At 35.1% G+C, this 21,055-nt stretch overlaps 1 pseudogene; it reads right to left on the bottom strand.

The window, feature by feature from the left end:
* Nucleotides 1-12,649: 12,649 nt before the first annotated feature.
* Nucleotides 12,650-12,768, bottom strand: LOC111730778 (annotated as a pseudogene).
* Between the last annotated feature and the right edge of the window lie 8,287 nt (nt 12,769-21,055).

Consider the following 21,055-nt stretch of genomic DNA (forward strand, 5'->3'; position numbering starts at 1 on the left):
GTTGACATACAATATTATATTAGTCTCAGATGTACAACGCAGTGATTAAACATTTATATAACTTATAAAGTGATCACCCAGATAAATCCAGTACCCATCTGACACTATACATAGTTATTACAATACTACTGACTATATTCCCATGCTATACTCTATATACGCATGACTGTTTTGTAACTACCAGTTTGGACTTCTTAATCTCCTCCCTCCTTTATCTGTTCCCCTACCGCCCAATTTGGCAACCATAAAAATGCTCTCTGTATCTATGAGCTCATTTCTCCTGTTTGTTTATCCTGTTCTCTAGATTCCACATGATGTTTTTTCTTTCTCTGTCTGACTTATTCTACTCAGCACAATACACTCTAGGTCCATCCATGTTATTGGAGATAGCACAATTTCATCCTTTTTATGACTGAGTAATATTCCATTGTATATATGTACCACCTCTTCTTTATCCATTCATCTATTGATGGTCACCCAGGTGGCCTCCATATCTTGGCTACTGTAAATAAAATATTTACAGTAATGAAAATATGAATTTATATGTCCCTTCAAAGTAGTGTTTTGGTATTCTTTGGATAAATACTCAAAAGTTGGATAACTGAGTCCTTCTTTGTCTGTTGTTATGGTCTTTGATTTAAAGTTTATTTTGTCTAATATAAGTATTGCTACCACAGATTTTTTTAAATTTCCATTTTCAAAAAACATCTTTTCCATTCTTTACTTCTACTTTTTGTGTGTCTTTCAATCTCAAGTGAGACTCTTGTAGGCAGCGTATATAAGGCTCTCGTTTTCTTATTCATTTGGCCACCTTATCTTTTTATTGAAGAATTTAATCTATTTATATTTAAAGTAATTTTCCTAGTTATGTAGTTATTGCCATCATATTATTCATAGTTTTTATCTTTTTTTCTTTTTTCTTCATCTTCTTAAAGTCCCTCCAACATTTCCTGTAATACTGGCTTAGTGATGAAGAATTCCTTTAGCTTTTTTTTCTCAGAAGCTCTTTATCTGTTCTTTGATTCTAAATGGTAGCTTTGCTGGGTAGAATTTTCTTGGTTGTTAAGTCCTTGCTTTTTATCACTTTGACTATTTTGTGCCAATATCTGTTGGTCTGCTAAATTTCTGTTGAGAAATCAGCTGACAGTCTCAGGCGAGCTCCCTTGTAGGTAACTAACTGCTTTTTTCTTGCTGTTTTTAAGATTCTCCCTTTGTCTTTAACATTTGGCATTTTAATTATGATGCAAATTGGCGTGGACCTCATTGGATTCATCTTGTTTGGGACTCTCTGCACTTCCTAGGCTTGTATAACTATTTTCTTCACCAGGTAATGGAAGTTTTCAGTCATTATTTCCTGAAATAGGTTTTAAATTACTTGTTCTCTCTCTTCTCCTTCTGGCACCCCTGTGATGTGAATGTTGGTATGCTTGATGTTGTTCCAGGGGCCCCTTGAACTATTCTCATTTTTTTGGATTCTTTTTTTTCGTTGTTGTTCCAATTGGGTGTTTTCGGCGACCTTATCTTTTAAATTACTGATTTGATTCTCTACTTCAACATTTTTAACATTGAATTTTAAAACACTTATTTTATGTTTTAAAAGAGCAAAATCTTCTTTGATGCCACTTCACTGGCATACCAAGCCATCTCTAGCTATGTGTTACTATAATGTAGTTCTCGTTTTTTAATTTTAAACCTTCAGAATGTGTGCCATTACACTAAGACATATATCTTATATCTCTCTACTTAAATAAGGAGTGGATGCCTCCTAACTTCCCATTTCTTTAATTTGTCAAACAAAATAACACAATAGGTTCAAGTGACCATGGAAATCTTTTATTTTAAAAAGAAATATTTCTTTTTCAGAGATTCTATGTACTTTGGCAGTGATTCTCATGGTGAAAACAAGGCTATCAGTAGCAATCCATTAATATAGAGCATATTCTGCTTTTATTAAGCTCAGATAATTCAGATAGCACGTACATCACTGATTAAACAATTGATATGAGAGTAAGTCAAAAGTTGTCTTATTTTTAAGGTAGTTCACTCATCATCTTTATTCTTCTAACAACACAAGCAGATTTAACTTGTCTATATCTAAGCAATCAATAAATATTGAGGACCTACACTATGTAAAAGATATTGTATTGGGTACTACTGGTCATAAATAAGTAAAAAAATCAATCGCTGTTCTCAATGAACTTGATCTTTAGAAAATGATGAAGTGTGAATGTCCAAACAGCTGCAGTATAAAGCAAACCATGCTACTTGTTATTTGAGTGGTATGGAGTATTGGAGAAGTTCATACAAGTAATACAGCGCATCTGAGGGATTCAGAGATATTTTATGGTTGAGATAGTTTTAAGAATAAACCATATCTTATTATAATTATAATTAAATAATGTATTACATAAATAGATATTTAATGTATGTTTTCCTAAGTGGAATTAAAATTTCATGAGAAGTGGAGGTAAGAAACATGGTGGAGTGAGAAATGTACCCAGATCTCTCTACTTGAAACAACAATAAGCTGAACATCTAAAACTCAACAAAAAACACACAACCTGCACACCAGAATATCTGAGTGCACATAAGAGCTACCACAGGTCAGAATCCTGGGAGTTGGGAGATAAACTGTGAAAAACAAAGAAGCTGTCTCTCACAGCCAGGGCTTCCTGTTGGAGGAGGGAGAGAGGAGAAGGTGTGGTGAGTTTACTGAAGAACCTTGTCTGAGAGAGCTATGAGCTCCACGCGGTCGGCAGAAGTGCCCAGGCATCAGAGCAGAAAGCAAAGAAGTGGGGACAGAGGAGAAGCGGGGAAAGCAGAGAATCAACAAGTGATTATTACCAGCTACAGCTACAAAATGTGAGGCTATGCCACCGCCCCCATCCCACAACCCAGAGTGGCCCTCCCCACACATTATCCAAGATCGAATACCATGGAGCCACAGGAGTAACTGAGCAAACTCTAGCAAAACTGTCACCAACACTGACAGGGAAAGATACTTAGGGTAGCAAGCTTGATTGAATATCTATAAGGTAAAAAGAAAGGCATTAATAAGGCTTTATATGAAGCAGGGATCCAAGAGGCTTAGGCACCACCTACTGGAAACCAAAAGAAGAACGCTTTCTTTGCAACAGGCTAAAGAGAGACCTTTATATAGTAAATCTTTCTGGAGAAAAAGCAGAACACATTTTCATTAATGACCAGGCAGAGAAATAGTCCATTAAACACCATGAACAACCAAGGTGACAAGGCAGCTCAGAAAGGAAGAGAAAAATCTCCAGAAAATAAACTTACAGACATAGAAATATGCGACTTAAATAACAGAGAACTCAGGGTGGTACTTCTGAAAAAACTCAACGAGATCCGAAACAAATCATATCAACAATTTCAGGAATTGAAAAAAACAACTAGATGAGCAGAATGAGTTCTTTAGCAAGGAGATTGAAACCCTCGAAAAGAACTATATAAAACTTCTGAAGATGAAGAACACACTGACAGAGATGAAGAATGAAATAGAAAGCTTGGAAAATAGAATCAACAAAATGGAGGAAAGGATCAGTGATATTAAAGACAGAAAGATAGAAATAAATCAAAAGGAAGAAGCCAGAAACCAAAGAATGAAAAATAATGACAGAGGAATACAAGAACTAGCTGATACCATTAGGAGAGGAAATATAAGAATAATGCACATTCTCGAAGGGGAGGAAAAGGAGCAGAGATTAGAAAGTATTTTCAGAGAAATTGTTGACGCGAATTTTCCAAATCTAAGGAATAAGCTGGAGCTTGGAATTCAAGAAGTCAACAGAACATCCAATTATCTCAACCCAAAAAGGACTTCTCCAAAACACATTGCATTAAAATTACCAAAAATCAATGACAAAAACGGAATTCTCAGGACAGCCAGGGAGAAGAACCCAGAGGGAAAACCCACAAAAGCCAACCAAAATAAAAAAAAACAGAAACGTAAAGACAAGGAAGCAATGGAAACACTGAACTATCCTTAAGGGATTTCCAAAGATGGATAACATTGTTCTATATTTTTGCTGGGAAACAGACAAGAAAGTAAGTGATTACAACAAATATTAATGGCTATTTTTAATAACCATAAAATAGAATATTCATATTAATCATTTTGACTAATATATATGCCATACGCAGATCACAGATTTTCAAAGAAACTTGCTTCAATAAACTATGCTTGACACTACAAATAAAATTACACAGTTTACTTCTTTAACAATTCAAAAGCAATCATATACTTTTCATTTTTTCAGGGTCATAATTCAATGATAAGTTATCAAGTATGGGAACACTTGTTAACACACATTCTGGAAAATCCCTCCTCAAATAAAAAACTAGTCGTTCCTTTAGTTTAAGTGGCACAGTTTAGTGAAGGGAGCCCCAAATCAGTAACGGACCCCAGAAAAATGCCTTTAATTGACTGGATTGAACCTGGGTCCTTCAGCCAATCACTGGAAATGGAGATGAGATCATAATTTTTAATTTAGGACAATCAAAATCAGCTTCCCCTGAGTCACAGAGCTGAATGATTGAAGCTTCTGGAACAAAACTAGAGTCATTTTAGGAAGGAGAAAGTAATATATCCACGAGAGTACTTTCAGAATATATATATTTTTTAAATACAAGGTTTCCTTGATTACAGGAGAGACATTTTTTTCTAGTATAGCAATATCTCCAAAGTTAGGCATCTTACACTCTATGGCATATTAAGGTTGAATTGGCGGTGATGTATTTTCTTTCTTTCAGAGTAGTATATAATATATTGTTGCATGTTACAAACAATATACCATTATACATCTCAGATAAAATGGCATTTTTTTAAGTACTAAAAAAGGACTAGGTCTTCATTTCAAGGCTGTAACTAGTCCTTCTATTTCTCAAAATACAAAATGATTTACTTCAGTAATGTATGTGAAGAAATGATCTTATTAATCACAATTAATAAATATATTTGAATTTTTTAAAAGCAGACATTGCTGTTAGTCAAAACTAGAGGAAGCCAAAATTAAGACTGATGCAAAGATAATTTGTTGCAGTAATATATTTAGGATTAATCTATTAACTTATTTTAATAAATAGTTAATTGTTAAAATGCTAACTGTAAGTCTATCCATCTTAGGTATAACTAACCTGAATCTGAAGTAAACTGAAACAAAACTGATGTTATGAATAAATATTACATTATTTTACAAAGTCAACTCTAAAGAGATTTCTGAAGAAAGAAGCTATAACTATTAAATTACATTTAATAAAGTTATTATAATGAATATGATTATTTGTCAAAAGCATAATATATCCACAGTTATTCCTTTACTCATTTTAGAAGGAGGAGAAAATTAAACACTCTATATAGCATGTGTTTGTGTGTGTGCATATACATACGTATGTATATATAATATGGAAATATTAAAGATGTACATGCTCTTTTTTCTTTATCTTGCTGAGAAACACCCAATATAGTTACAGTAGGTATTACATGTTTCCTTAAAATTAATAAATGGAAATCTATCCCATTATTTGACAAAAAATTAATTCAAGATTTTAGTTAGTTGAATATATGAGTATATATGTCTTCAATTATTACTTCCAATAAAAGATTTTTAGCTATTCAACAGGAAACTTGATCAAAAAGTCCTACCAATATCAAGTTGAAATACAAAGTGTTCTTTTGCAGTAAAGGAAAGCTGAAAACATTGGCAGGAAAGGAAACCTCTGCGTACCACATTATAGAATTTGGAACATTTCCGTATGACAGTTTCTCTAATGATTCTATTATGGGAATGGAGCAGTAAACATTGTGTTACTTTTGGGATAAGAACATTAAAACAGCCAAGAGAAATGTGGGCTCAAGAGAAAATGAAGTGGTCTGTTTGATAATTCCATTTCCTATCCAGGGACCTCTTGATCATTCATGGGAATGGAATACTTAGGTTTGCTGCTATAACTGGGCATCTTGGGATATTGGAATATTTCATCACTGTGTGAGGAAAACAGAAGAAAATATGCCAAAATGGAAAAGAGGTTTCAGTGCTCAGATAATCTATCGAGCTCTGAAAGTTCAGGCTTTTCCCTCAATTTGGGGTTGAAATTCATCAATTATATATATATTTTTATTTATTTATTTATTTACTTGCTTATTTATTTATTTATTTATTTAATTTTGAAATACTTTGAACTCATAGAAAAGTTACAAAACAATACATAGTTCTATTTAATGCTTTCATCCAGCTTGTTAACATCTTACATAGCCATAATAAAATTATCAAAACTAAGAAATTAACTTTGGTACACTACTATTAGCTAAAATACAGACTTTGGATTTAACCAGTTTTTCCATTATGCCATTCTAAAATCTTTTTTTAAATAAATTTATTTATATAAATTCATTTCTAAATCTTTTTTTTAATTTGTAATTGTAAAATACACATAACATAAAATGTGTCATCTTAACATTTTGATGTGTACAGTTTAGAGGTATTAAGTATATTCACATTGTACAAGTCTCCAGTACTTTTTCATCTTGCAAAATTGCAATTCAATACCCATTAAACAACAACTCCCCATATCCTTCTGCCTCTAGCCCCTGGAAATAACTATTTTTTTCTATTAGTTTATTTACTCTAGGTACCTTATATAAGTGGAATCATACAGTATTTGTCTTTTTGTGATTGGCCTCTTTTACTTAGAATAGTGTCCTCGAGGTTCATCTATTTGGTAACATATAGTAGAATTTCCTTTCTCTTTAGAGATGAATAATACCTATTGTATGTACAAACTACATCTTGTTTATTCTTCCATCTATCAATGGACATTTAGGTTTGCTTCCACCTTTTGCTATTGTGGAAATATGGGTGTTCAAATACAATTTTGAGACTTTGCTTTCAATTCTTTTTTATATAAACCAAAAAGTTGATTTGCTTCATTTTTACTTATTTTTAAGGTAAAGTTAAAAGAACTAGAGAAGAGTATACAAAATAGAAATGAAAACTCAAATGAATTTTCATAAAGAGAGCATCTATGTAACTCTTACCTAGTCAAAATTAATAACCCAGAATGTTCTTTAAATCCTATTCCTTCCCAATCACTACTCCTCCAGTTTTCTCTGAATTTAACCACTCATAATTTCTAACTGTAATAGTTCAGATTTTGATATTTTGGTATTTTTTTTATAAATTGACTCTAACAATATATATTATTTTTTTTTTGCCTGGTGTGTTTCATTCACACATATATTTGTAAAATTGACCCATGTGATTGGATATGAAACTGTAATTCACTCATTTTCATTACTGCATGCTATTCATTGTGTGACTATAACACAAATTATTCATTCTACACTTTTTAATAATGTTCAATTTATCTGAAAATGTGAACAATTTTTTGTTTGTTTAATTTATTTATTTTTTATGGTAACATTATTTAACAAAATCCAATAAGTTTCAGCTGTACACTTTAAAAGTAAGGCACATACATATTTACAATGGGTGTTCACCTCCCATAGTTAAATTTCTTTCTGTCACCACATATTTGACCCCCGTTACCCGTCTACCTCACCCCTCCACCCTCCTGCCTACCCTCTGGTAACCACTAGTCTGTTGCTCATGTCCACGGGATTTTGTTTGTTTGCCCTGTTCTTTTGTTGCTTTTAGATTCATATCCCACATATAAGTGGTATCATGTGATTTTTCAACTTTTTCTCTCTGTCTTTTTTTGCTTAGCATGATTATCGTGAGTTCATCCATGTTGTGGCAAATGGCAGTATTTCATCTCTTCTTATAGTTGAGTAATATGCCATTGTATAAATTTACCACAACTTCTTTAACAAGTCATGGTAGGACACTTTGGTTGCTTCCATGTCCTGACCACTATGAATAATGTTGCTATGAACATCGGTGTGCAAATACCTTTTCGGATATGGGTTTTCGAGTCTTTGGGGTAAATATCCAATAGAGGGACTGCTGAATCATATGGTAGATCAATTCTTAGTATTCTGAGCAAGCTCTGTATTGTTTTCCATAGTTGCTGTACCAATTTGCAGTCCCACCATCAGTGTATGAGGGTTCCTTTTTCTCCCCATCTTCTCCAACATTTGTTATTATTTGTCCTGTTGAGATGGTATCTCGTTGTGGTTTTGATTTGCATTTCCTCAATAGCTAGCCATGTTGAGCATATTTTCAAATATTTCTTGGCCATTTGTATGTCTTCTAGGGAGAAGTGTCTGTTCAGATCCTCTGCCCATGTTTTTGAATAGATTGCTTGATTGTTTTGTTCTTTTTGAGTTGTAAGAGTTCCTTGTATATTTTGAATATTAGGCCCTTATCAGAGGTGTTGCTCGCAAATATATTTTCCCATTCAGATGCTTGTCTCTTTACCTTATTGACAATTTCTTTTGCTGAGTAAAAGCTTTTTTAGTTTGATGTACTCTCATTCATTTATTTTAGCTTTTCCTTCCCTTGATTTTGAGGTCAAATTCATAAAATCCTCTTTAAGTCCAAAGTCCTTGAGTCTAGTTCTTATATTTTCTTCTGTGCATTTTATTGCTTCAGGTTTTATATTCAGGTCCTTATTCTATTTTGAGTTAATTTTGGTTTGCAGTGATAGACAACAGTCTAGTTTCATTCTTTTGCAGGTGGCTTTCAGTTTTCCCAGAACCATTTATTGAAGAGGCTTTCCTTTCTTCACTGTATGTTTTCGGCTTTTTTGTCAAAAATTATTTGCCCATATAAACATGAGTTTACTTCTGGACTCTCGATTCTGTTCCACTGGTCCGTGTGTCTTCTTTTCTGCCAATACTGAGCCATTTTAATTATTGTCGCTTTGTAGAATAATTTGAAGTCGGACAGAGTGATGCCTCTAGCCTCGATCATTTTTCTCAGGATGGGTTTGGCAATTTGGAGTCTTTTGTGCTTCCATACAAATCTGATGATTTTTTGTTCCATTTCTTTAAAAAATCCTTATGGAACTTTGATGGAGATCGCATTAAATCTGTATGATTTAGGTAATAAGGTCATTTTAACTATGTTGATTCTTCCAATCCAAGAACACAGAATATCTTTCCATTTCTTTGTATCTTCTTTGGTTTCTTTTAATAGGATCTTGTAGTTTTCATTATGTAGGTCTTTCACTTGTTTCATTAAATTTATTTCTAGGCATTTTATTCTTTTTTTTTGCAATTGCAAAAGGAATTATTTTTTCCACTTCTTTTTCTGACACTTCATTATTAGAGTATAAGAACGCTATGGATTTTTGAATGTTGATTTTTTTTATCCAGAAACTTTACTGTATTCCTTATTGTTTCTAGTAGTGTTCTTGTGGAGTCTTTAGGGTTCTCTATATAGAAAATTATGTCATCAGCAAATAGTGACAGTTTGACTTCTTTGTTTTCTATTTAGACGCCTTTTATATCTTTCTCTTGCCTGATTGCACTCGCGAGGACCTCCAATGTTATATTGAATAACTGTGGTGATAGAGGGCAACCTTGCCTTGTTCCTGATCTTAGAGAGAAGGTTTTTAGCTTTTCGCCATTAAATATAATGTTGGCTGAGGGTTTGTCATATAAGATCCTGTATTATGTTAAGGTACTGTCCTTCTATACCAATTTTGTTAAGTGTTATGATCATAAATGAATGCTGTATCTTGTCGAAGGCTTTTTCTTCATCTATTGATATGATAATATGATTCTTTTTTTTATTTGTTTTTAATCGATTTGCATATGTTGAACCATCTCTTTGCTTCTGGGATGAAGCCCAATTGATCATGATGTATAATCTTTTTAATATGTGGCTGTATTCGGGTCGGTAGCATTTTATTTAGGATTTTTGCATCTGTGTTCATGAGAGATATTGGTCTATAGTTTTCTTTTTTGTGTTCTCTTTACCAGGTTTTGGTATCGGGGTAATATTGGCCTCATAAAATGAATTGGGAAATATTGTCTCCTCTTCGATTTTTTGAAAATGTTTGAGGTGGATAGATATTAAATATTCTTTGAATGTTTGTTAGAATTCACTGGTGAAGCCATCGGGTCCTGGACTTTTACTTTTTGGTGGGTTTTTGATGATTGGTTCAATTTCCATACTGCTGATCAATCTATTTAGATTTTCCAGTTCTTCTTGATTCAGTCTAGGAAGGTTGTATTTTACTAAGTACTGGTCCATTTCTCCTATGTTATTAAATTTGTTGTTATGTAATTTTTCATAGTATTCTTGTATTATCTCTTGTATTTCTGTGGTGTCTGTTATCATTTTCCCTCTTTCATCCTTGATTTTATTTATTTGTGCCTTTTCTCTTTTTTCTTTAGTAAGTCTAGCAAGGGGGTTGTCAATTTTATTAACCACCTCAAAGAAATAGCTCTTTGTTACTTTTATTTTTTCCATTGTTTTTCTGTTTTCAATTTCATTTATTTCTGCTGTAATTTTGAGTATTTCTTTTCTTCTTCTGACTTTAGGCTTTATTTGTTCTTCCTTTTTTATTTTATTTTTTTTAGATGAAGCATTAGGTTGTTTATTTATATGAACTTTTCTCTTATGACCACTTTTGCCATGTCCCAAAAGTTTTGAAATGTTGTACTATCATTATCATTCATTTCTATGTATCTCTTGATCTCTCTTTTTATTTCTTCTTTGACCCAGTTATTCTTCAGCAGCATGTTGTTTAATCTCCATGTATTTGTGGTTCTTCACACTTTCTTTTTACAGTTTATATCTGCTTTCAAAGTATTATGATCAGAGAATATGGTTGGTATGATTTCAATCCTCTTATATTTTTTGAGGTTATCTCTTTGTCCCAGCATATGATCAATCCTTGAGAATGTTCCATTTGCACTAGAGAAGAACGCCTAAGCCGCTGTTTTGGTGTGAAAGGTTCTGTATATGTCAATTATATCCAGTTGGTCTAATGTGTCATTTAAGAATGTGATTTCCTTATTGATTTTCTGTTTGGATTATCTGTCCATATCCGACAGTGGGGTATTTAGGTCCCCTACTACAATAGTGTTTTGGTCTGTTTCTCCCTTTTCTTTCATTAGTAATTGCTTTATATATTTCAGGGCTCTTTGATTGGGATCATAGATATTATTAGATGATATGCCTTCTTGGTGCATGATTCCCTTTATCATTATGAAGTGTCTCTCAGTATCTTTCTTTACCTTTTTTATTTTGATGTCTATTTTGTCCGATATTAGTACCGCTACTCTGCTTTTCTCTGAGTGCCATTTGCTTGAAATATCATTTTCCACCCTTTCACTTGGAGTCTATTTGTTTTGGGGGCTGAGATGTGTCTCTCGGAGGTAGCATACGGTTGTTTTTTTGGTTTTGGTTTTGGTTTTGGTTTTGGTTTTTTTTGATCCATTCTGCAGCTCTGTGGTTTTTATTGGTGAGTTCAGTCCATTTACATTTAGGGTGATTATTGAAATATGAGGTTTTCTTATAGCCATTTTATCTTTTGCTTTCTGGTAGCTTGGTGTTTTCATTGCTTCCTTGTTATAGTGTTTCTGTTTTTCTTTATTTTGGTTGGCTTTTGTGAGTTTCCTCTCTGGATCTTCTTGTTTTGTGTTATATACCTCAGTTCTGAATCTTTGGTGTGTGGTTACCACTACGAATATGCAAAGGATAGTTAAATATTTACAGTTGTCCATTTTCTTCTGCAGGTGACTTATCTCTGCTCCGCTTTGTAAATTTGGATCTTTGATTCCTCCCTTTTTCTGTCATTGTTGTCTCAATTTGACCCTACATGTGCTGAATGTTCATTACTATCTTGCTATAGCAAATCTTTTCTTCTTTAAGTTTTAATGTGCTGCACTCCTCTCCTTCTATCTGCCTGCTTGTCATCTTACTCCTAATTATGTTTTGTTTTTGTTTTTGTTTTAGGCGACCTGACCCCTTTCAGCATTTTCTATAATACAGACCTTGTAGTGGAGAATTCTCTCAATTTTTGCATGTATGGAAAGGTCTTTATTTCTCCTTCATATCTAAAGGAGAGCTTTGCTGAATACATTATTCTCGTCTGGTAGTTTCTTTCATTTAATAGTTTGAATATTTGATTCCGCTCCTTTCTGCCTTGTAATGTCTGTGCTGAGCAGTCTGGTGATAATCTAATGAGTTTTCTTTTATATGTTACCATCTTCTTTCCCTGGCTGACCAGAGAATTCTGTCTTTGTCATTGATTTTTGATAATTTTAATACAATGTGTCTTGGCGAAGGCCTTTTGGGGTTGAAATAATTGGGTGTACTGTTGATTTCTTGAATTCCAAGTTCCAGTTCATTCCTTAGATTTGGGAAATTCTTGTCCACTATTTATCTGAAAATGCTTTCTAATCCCTGCTTCTTTTCCTCCCCTTCGAGAATGTCCATTATTCTTATGTTTCCTCTCCTGATGGTAAGCTAGTTCTTGTATTTCTCCACCTGGGCATTAAGACAAATGTATTCTTCCTTTTTTTTTTCCCCCCCAGAAAAAATAATTATATAAATGTCTCTGTTTAGCCCGTTGCTAAGAAGGCGTGTTTGTTTGTTTGTTTTGTTTTGTTTTGTTTTGTTTTTCTGTAGATGGTGTCTAAACCTCTTGGATCCCTATTTTATGTAGACCTTTAGTGATGCCATTTTTTTCTTATAAATATTCAATTTTTCTTTAACACCTACAGTACCTGATATTCCTAAGTGGTCTTCCATCCAAGTACTAACCAGACCCAACTCTGCTTAGCTTCTGAGATCAGATGAGATCGGGCTCATTCAGGGAGGTATGGCCATAGACCAATTTTTCCTCATAAATATATTCACGCTTCCTACCCTCATTTCTCAGTTCTGTCAGTGCTAATGACAGTTTTGGTAGCATTTGCTCAGAGTCCTCTGGGGCTCCGTAGTATTCAGTCTTGGAGGATATGGAGGGAGGTGCCCTCTGTGTTGGGGAATTGGGGCTGTGCCTCAGCCTCATGTTTTGCAACTGCAGCTGGTAATAATCAGCTGTTGCTTCTCTGCTGTCTCCCCTTCTCTGCTTTTTGCCCTGATCGTTGAGCATTGCCATTTCATGGAGTTCCCAGCTCTCTTAAGCAGAGCTGTTCAGTGAACCCGCTGTACCTTCTCCCCTCCCCTTTCTCCTGCAGAGAGCTCCGGCTGCCAAAGGTAGCTTCTTTGTTTCTTGCTGTCTACCACCTGACGCCCCTGGAGTTCTGACCTGTAGACATCTCTCATTCTGCCATGCTTCTGACCTCACACCTTCTTACCTAATTTTTAATAGTTTGCCTATATTTTTCCTATTGATTCGTACAAGTTTTTTCCACTCTTTGTCTTGGCTATTTACTCAATAGTGTATATTTATGAAGCTTTCCTCTTATATTAGTACTTTTCAGTCTTCTTTAATAATGCTTTTTCTACCTGAAATTTATATAGATTGTGATGTTATCCAGTTGACATTTTGTTGTTTTGCATTTGATTTTTAGATGTGGAATTTCAGTTTGCATGTGGTATAAGGGGCCAAGTTTACTTTATTTTCCATATGAATGTCCACTTGACCCAGCTACAGTTATTAAAAAGACTGTTTTTCCTCACTGCTTTGCAGTGTCTCCTTTGTCCATATATATGTGTAGGTCTTTTTTTTTTTTTACTCCATTCTGTTTCATTTGTCTGTCCAATCCCATGCTATTATAAAATGGGTGTTGATATAAAATAGACCAAGTCCTCTGAACTTCCTCAACATTGCTGTACCAGTCTTGGCCCTTAGTATTTCAAAATAAATCTTGAATTTGTCAAGCTCCACTAAAAAAAAAAAAATCTCTTGGCGTTTAATTGGAATTGTGTTGACTCTTTTTATAATTACATTTTATAGATACATAATTCACATATCATAAAATTCACCATTTAAAGTTATATACTTCAGTAGTTTTTATTTACAATGTTGTGCAACTATCACTACTATCTAATTCCAGAATATTTTCATCACCCCAAACTGAAACTTCATACTTGTTAGTAGTTATTCCCAAAATCTCTGTCCCACTTCCATCTGGCTTCATTAACTTAACATTATATTTTCTACGATTTGCCCATGCTGTAGTATGCATTGTTATTTCATTCCTTTTTATAGCCAAATAAAATCCCATTATATGGATATACCATATTGTATTTATCCATTCATTAATTGATGGACACTTGGGCTGTTTCCACATTTCAGCCATTATGAATAATGATGCTATGAACATTCTTGTACAACTTTTTGGTTGAATATATGTTTTCATTTCTCTTGGTACTTACATAGGAGTGCAATTTCTGAATCATAGCGAGTAACTCTATGCTTCAGGAACTGCCAAACTGTTTTCCACAGCATCTGCAACATTTTACATTTCCACTAGCAATATATGATGGGACAAATTCTGCCACATCCTCAGCAATACTTATTTTCCTTTAAAAAAATCTGCATTCCTCTAGCAACTGATGATGTTGTACATCTTTTCATGTGCTTATTGGCCATTTATATATCTTCTTTGGAGAAAAGTCTATGTGGATTCTTTGTCAATTTTATAATCGTATTGTTTGTATTTTTGTGGTTGAGTTGTAAGACTTCTTTACATATTCTGGATACAAATCTCTTATCAGATAAATCATGAGCAAATATTTCCTCCCACTTTATAGGTTATCTTCACTTTCTCGACAATGTCCTTTGATGCACACAAGCTTTCAATCTTGATAAGGTAAAATTATCTATTTTTATTAAGTGTACTTTTAGTATCATAACTAAAAATCTGAGCTGATCCAAAGTCATAAATATTTACCCCCGTTTTCTTCTAAAAATTTTATAGCTATAACTCTTGCATTTAGATCCATTTTGAGTTAGGCTGTGCCCATGATGTGAGGTAGGAGTCAAAATGCATTTTTATGCATGTGGATATACAGTTGTCTCAGTACCATTTGTGAAAAAGACTATTCTTATCCTCATTGAATGGTCTTGGCACCCTTGTCAAAAATTGGTTGATCATAGATGTATTGATTTATGGACTCTCAATTCTGTTCCACTTATCTATATATCTATCCTTATGCCAGTAACACATTGTCTTTATTACTGTAGGTTTGCAATAAGTTTTAAAATAAGGAATTGTGAGTCCTCTAACTAAGCTTTCTTTTGGGGGAATGGGGCAAGATTTCTATGGCCATTGCATTTTCATATGAATTTTAAGATCAGCTTGACTATCTCTGCAAATCACTGACTCCTTAGATCAATTTTGGGAGTATTTGCACATTAAAAGTATTTAGTCTTCTAGCATGGTGTTTGCTTCCTTCTCCTCTGTTTGATTCTAAGAATGTTTTTTCTCTTGTTGCTTTTGAGCAGTTTTATTAAGAGTTGTCAGAGTGTATGTGTTTGTCAGAGAGGGTACTCCAGAGAAAAAAATATATAAATATAGAATAGATCTATCTTAAATATCTATATATGTCTATAGATATCAATATCTGTCTATCTACCTACATAAATAGAGACAGATGCATAGATATACAAATACAGAGAGAGAAGAGAATTTTATTTTAATTGGTTAATGTGATCATACGAGCTGATAAATCTAAAATCTTCAGGGCCAGCTAGCAAGTTGGAAATTCCAGCAAGAGTTGATGCTGTCATGAGTCCAAAGGCTGGACTCTCAGGCAAAATTTCTTTATTGCAGTCTGGAGGCAGAATTTCTTCCTCTTCATGGTATCTCAGCCTTTTCTCCTAATGTCTTCAATTTATTAGATGAGGCCCACCCACATTATGGAGTGTAATCAGCTTTACTCAAAATCTAGATTTAAATGTGAATCACATCCAAAACATACCTTCACAGCAACATCTAGATTGATGTTTGTCAAAACAACTGACAGGGTAGGCTAGACAAGTTAACGTATAATATTAACCATTACAATGTGAATTTCTTTTATTTTGTTTGGTATTTCATTGGGCTTTTAAAATCTGTGGTTTGATGCTTTTTATAAGTTTTGGAAAATTCTCAACTATTATCTCTTCAAAATTTGTTTCTGCTTTATTTTCTCTTTCTTTTCCATATGAGACACAATTACCATATGCATTATAACTTCTCATATCCCTTATACCTCTTACATTCTTTTGTATATTTTAAAAATTATTTTGCCTCTTTGCTCCTCAGTCTATTTACTCCAACATATTCCTTTTTTCTATTCAACTCTTCTGCTCAGTCTAATCTTTTCTTAAATCAATCCATTTAGTTCTTAATTTCATTCACTGTATTTTTCGGTTTTAAAATTTTTATTTTTTTAGTTTTCATTGTTTGTTTATGTTTTCTATTTATATTTCTTGATCTCAATAGGCAGTTATTGTTTTTCATTTTGTTAATTTGTTTGATTTTGGTCACCTTGTCTCATTATCTTCATGTGCCTGATTTGTTTTTATTGAGGTCTGGACATTGTATATTAACATCATAGAAAATATTTTGAGGTTTGGGATAATGTCTTCTTACTCCATAGAGGATTTGCGTTTGCTTCTGAGTAAAGAGCTAGGACACTAATAAGGCAGATCAATCTAATCTAGTTATAGAGTTTGAGATTACTGTATTTGAAGTATACCGTTAGTCCCTGACAGTTCCAGAGTATTTCTGGCTCACTCTTAATAGAAGTTATAATCTTTTGGAGTTTCAACCCAAAGCATAAAGAGTTTACAAGGCTTCTCCATCCTTGGTGAAGCCTATAAACTGTGCTCAGCTTCTCAGGCTGTCAATAGCCCCTTCCAAAATAAGCATATATCCCTTGGGGATAAGTAGCCTAAAAAGCAGAATTAATTGGGGTGTTTCTCTGTTTTCCCAGTTCTTGGACCCATAATTCTTCAATACCAGTTAGCTTTCTTGTCTTCAAATAAATTTTTAAAAAGCCAAAAACATTTTGTTCAGGAATTCTAGTTGTTCTCAGTAGGAGAGTTGACAAGCATTAGCTATTCTGCAACAGAAAATGTGGAAATTTTCCTGAATAGAATTTTAATTAAAAAATACAAAAAATACAAACTTCTTCCAATTAGTATGTTGGAACTTGATTGTTTTCTCCTTTCTCTCCCCTAAAGTTCAATTGTTATCCAAAAATAAACCAAGAGGAAAGAAGAAAGGAAAAAATGAAAAATAGTGGATAAGACCTTTGAACAATCAAGAAGTAGTTTTACATTATTTTAAAGAATGTGGAGTACGGCTTCCAGTCAAGATGGTGGAGTAGGTAAACACTGTGCATGCCTCCTCTTATAATCACATCAAAATTACAGCTAAACTACAGAACATCCAAAATTGGGAGTTACCTAATGTCTAGCTGAACAGAAGTTCTAAACTTGGGACACACAGATGAGGACACCTCAAGACTGTTATGAAGAAAGGAGATTGAGAATCGGGAAGGATATCTCAGCAGCGAAGATTCTCCAGAAAAGAGAGAGGTCCCAGCCCCACGCCCGGTTCCTCAACCCAGGGTTCCACTGCTGGACATAAAAGTCCCCACAACTTGTGGCTGTGAAAAACAGCAGAGATTGTGGCTGAGACGGAGGGCTGCTGAAGTCACAGGCATTCCTCTTAAGGGGACTTAGCATGGACTTACTAGGTGATGAACTCACTCACACTGAGCTCCAGTACTAGAGCAGCAGCTCAGTTGAACAGTCATAAGGGAAATACAAGAAAGAACTGAGTCTAGCTTCAGGGCAAAGGCTGAGGCTGCTTTCTCTAAGACAGAAGTGCTGGCAGGGGGTATTTTCTTTTGTTGAACCCTCCTGACCCTGCATGCAGACCCCAGCGGCCACCATATCTGAGTCTCCATCAACTTAGCTAATACTGGTCACTCTACTCTCATGATTCCCTGAGACTCTGCCACTCCCAACTTGTGATCCACCCAAGCCATTTCTACTGGTTTTCCATATAAACGGCCTGTCTCAGCTTATGCTGCAGACATTCTTAAAATGTCTCAAGGGTTCGCAAAGTCCAAACAAGCAGCATTTGGCCTTGATGTGCCCAGTACCACTTGCTAAGTAGCCTCAAGCACAACACTAGTGGCAGTCTGCCTCAGATTGCAGCTTAAACTCTTGAGGCACAAACAAAGCCCAGCAGGGATGGTGGCCATCTGAGAATTGCTTGGTGGCTCATGCCAGGTGGCCCCAGGCAGGGCACAGGCTGTAGCTAAACTTAACCTGCAGCAGGCACCCTTCTAGAATGCCCCACACTGCATGAATGGTGGGCAGCTTTGGTCTGAGATAGATCATCACCCAGAGCCATATCCCAAGACAACACACTCAAAGTTCAGACTTGATAGGAACCAGGGCGCAGCTAAAGCAAATCCAGCTCCATAGGGTCAGCCCTTGTACAACAGCCCCTCCACTGTAGCCAGTCCTCATAATAAATTATATCAAGGGTCAGTCCCTCCCAATGACATGCAAACAACAACCAAGTCTCAACCACAATAGAAGAGCACACAAAACCAATACGAAGGATACATCTAGAGCACCTTGCTCAGGTGACAAGGAAGACTGCAACACTGGGCTCCACAGGACATCTACTGCATGAGGCCACTCTACTAAGACCGGGAGACATAGCAGCCCTACCTAATACATAGACACAAACACAGGGAAGCAGCCAAAATAGGAATACAAAGAAACATGTTCCAAATGAAGAAACAGAACAAATGTACAGAAAAAAAAAACTGAACAAAATGGAGACAAGCAAACAATCAGATGCAGAGTTCAAAACAATGGTTATAAGAATATTCTGCAAACTTAGGGGAATGAATAGATGAACTCAGTGAAAACTTTAACAAAGAGATAGAAAACATAAAAATGAAGGAAGAAACATAAAAAGAACCCATCAGAAAGGAATAACACAATAACTGAAATGAAGAATATCTTAGAAAGATTAATGGTAGATTAGATAAAGTGGAAAATTGAATCAGCAATTTAGAAGATAAAGTAGCAGAAAACACCTAATCAGAACAGCAACAAGAAAAAAGAATCCAAAAATATAAGGATAGTTTAAGGGGCCTCTGGGACAACATCAGGTGTGCCAACATTTGCATTATAGTGTTACCAGAAGGAGAAAAGAGAGAGCGAGGAAATGAAAATCTATTTCAAGAAATAGTAATGGAAAATCTCCTTAACCTGGTGAAGGAAATAGACATACAATGCCAGAAAGCACAGAATCTCAAACAAGATTAACCCAAAAAGGCCCATATACAAGATACATTTTAAATAAAATGCCAAAGGTTAAAGTGTCACATTGTAGGTATCTCCCTGTGACTGGGTTTAACACCCCAGCTATACCTCCTGCCATCATTACTCCACGAAAAACAGACTTATGCTGGCGGATTGTGTGCTTTACCAGCTGCATGTCTTAAAAGGATTCTCTGGATAGGATCTTTGGAAACATGGCGGAGTAAGAGACATCCCCAGATCTCTCCCCTTGAAACAACAATAGGCTAAACATCTAAAACTCAACAAAAAACACCCAAACTGCACAACAGCACGTCTGAGCATGGGATCTGCACATAAGAGCTACCACAGGTCAGAACATCGGGTGTCAGGAAGTGGACTGGGAGAAATAAAGAAGATGCTTCTAGCAGCTGCCAGAGCTCCCTGTAGGAGGAGAGGGAGGAAAGAAGGAGCAGCCAGTTCACTGAACAGCCCTGCATGGGAAAGGTGTGAGCTCCCTGCAGCCAGCAGCAGGGCCCAGTCATCACGGCAAAAGGCAGAGAAGCGGAATGGCAGAAAAATAACAGTTGATTTTACCAGCCATGGTTGAAAAACCAAGGCTGAGCCGCAGCCCACAACCTACAACCCGCAGGGACCCAACACCAGGGAACCCCAGGGGAATCTGAGCAAACGCTACCAAAACTGTTGCTAACACTGAGAAGGAATGAAACCAAGAGTAGTGGGTGTGACTAAATATCTATCAGAAAATAAAAAGGCATTTTTAAGTCTCTATATAAAGCAGGGATTCAAGAGTCTTAGATGCCACCTACTGGAAACCAAAAGAAAAGTGCCTTCTTTGAGGAGGCTAAAGAGAGACCTTTATATAATTAATCTTCTTTCTGGAAAAAAAGCAGAATATATTTCCATTAACACCCAGGTAGAGAAATAAACCATTAAACACCAGGAACAACAAAGGTGACAAGGCATCTCAGAAGGAAGGGGAAAACCTCCAGAAAATAAGATTACAGACATAGAAATATGTGAATTAAATAACAGAGAATTCAGGATGGTACTTCTGAGAAACTTCAGTGAGTTCTGAAACGAGTTATATCAACAATTTCAGGAATTGAAAAAAAAAACACCTAGATGAGCAGAGCAAGGAAATTGAAACCCTCGGAAAGAAACAAATAGAATTTCTGGAGATGAGGAACACACTTCAAGAGTTAAAAATGAAGTAGCAAGCTCGGGAAATACAGTTGACCAAATGGAGGAAAGGATCAGTGATATCGAAGACAGAAATTTAGAAATAAATCAGAAGGAAGAAGGGAGAAACTGAAGAAGGAAAAATAATGAAATAGAAATTCAAGAACTAGCTGATACCACCAAGAGAGGAAACATAAGAATAATGGGCATTATCAAAGGTGAGGAAAAAGAGCAGGGACTAGAAAGCATTATCAGACAAATAGTTGACAAGAATTTCCCAAATCTAAGGAATGAGCTAGAGCTTGGAATTCAAGAAGTCAACAGAACACCCAATAATTTCAACCCTAAAAGACCTTCACCAAGACACATTGTATTAAAATTATCGAAAATCAATGACAAAGACAGAATTCCCAGGGCAACCAGGGAGAGGATGGTAAATTATAAAGGAAAACCAATTAGATTATCCTCAGAATTCTCAGTGCAAACCTTAAAAACCAGTAAGGAATGGAATCAAATATTTAAACTATTAAGAGAAAGGAACCACCAGCCTAGAATAATGTCTCCAGCTAAGCTCTCCTTTAGATATGAAGGAGAAATTAAGACCTTTCAAGACATACAAAAATTGAGGAATACTCTACTACGAGGCCTGCAAAACAGGAAATACTGAAAGGGGTCAGTTCACCTAAAACAAAATGAGAAAATAAAG

This window comes from Pteropus vampyrus, unplaced genomic scaffold (genome assembly GCF_000151845.1).
Source record: "Pteropus vampyrus isolate Shadow unplaced genomic scaffold, Pvam_2.0 Scaffold335, whole genome shotgun sequence".
In the NCBI taxonomy this organism is placed as follows: Eukaryota; Metazoa; Chordata; class Mammalia; order Chiroptera; family Pteropodidae; genus Pteropus; species Pteropus vampyrus.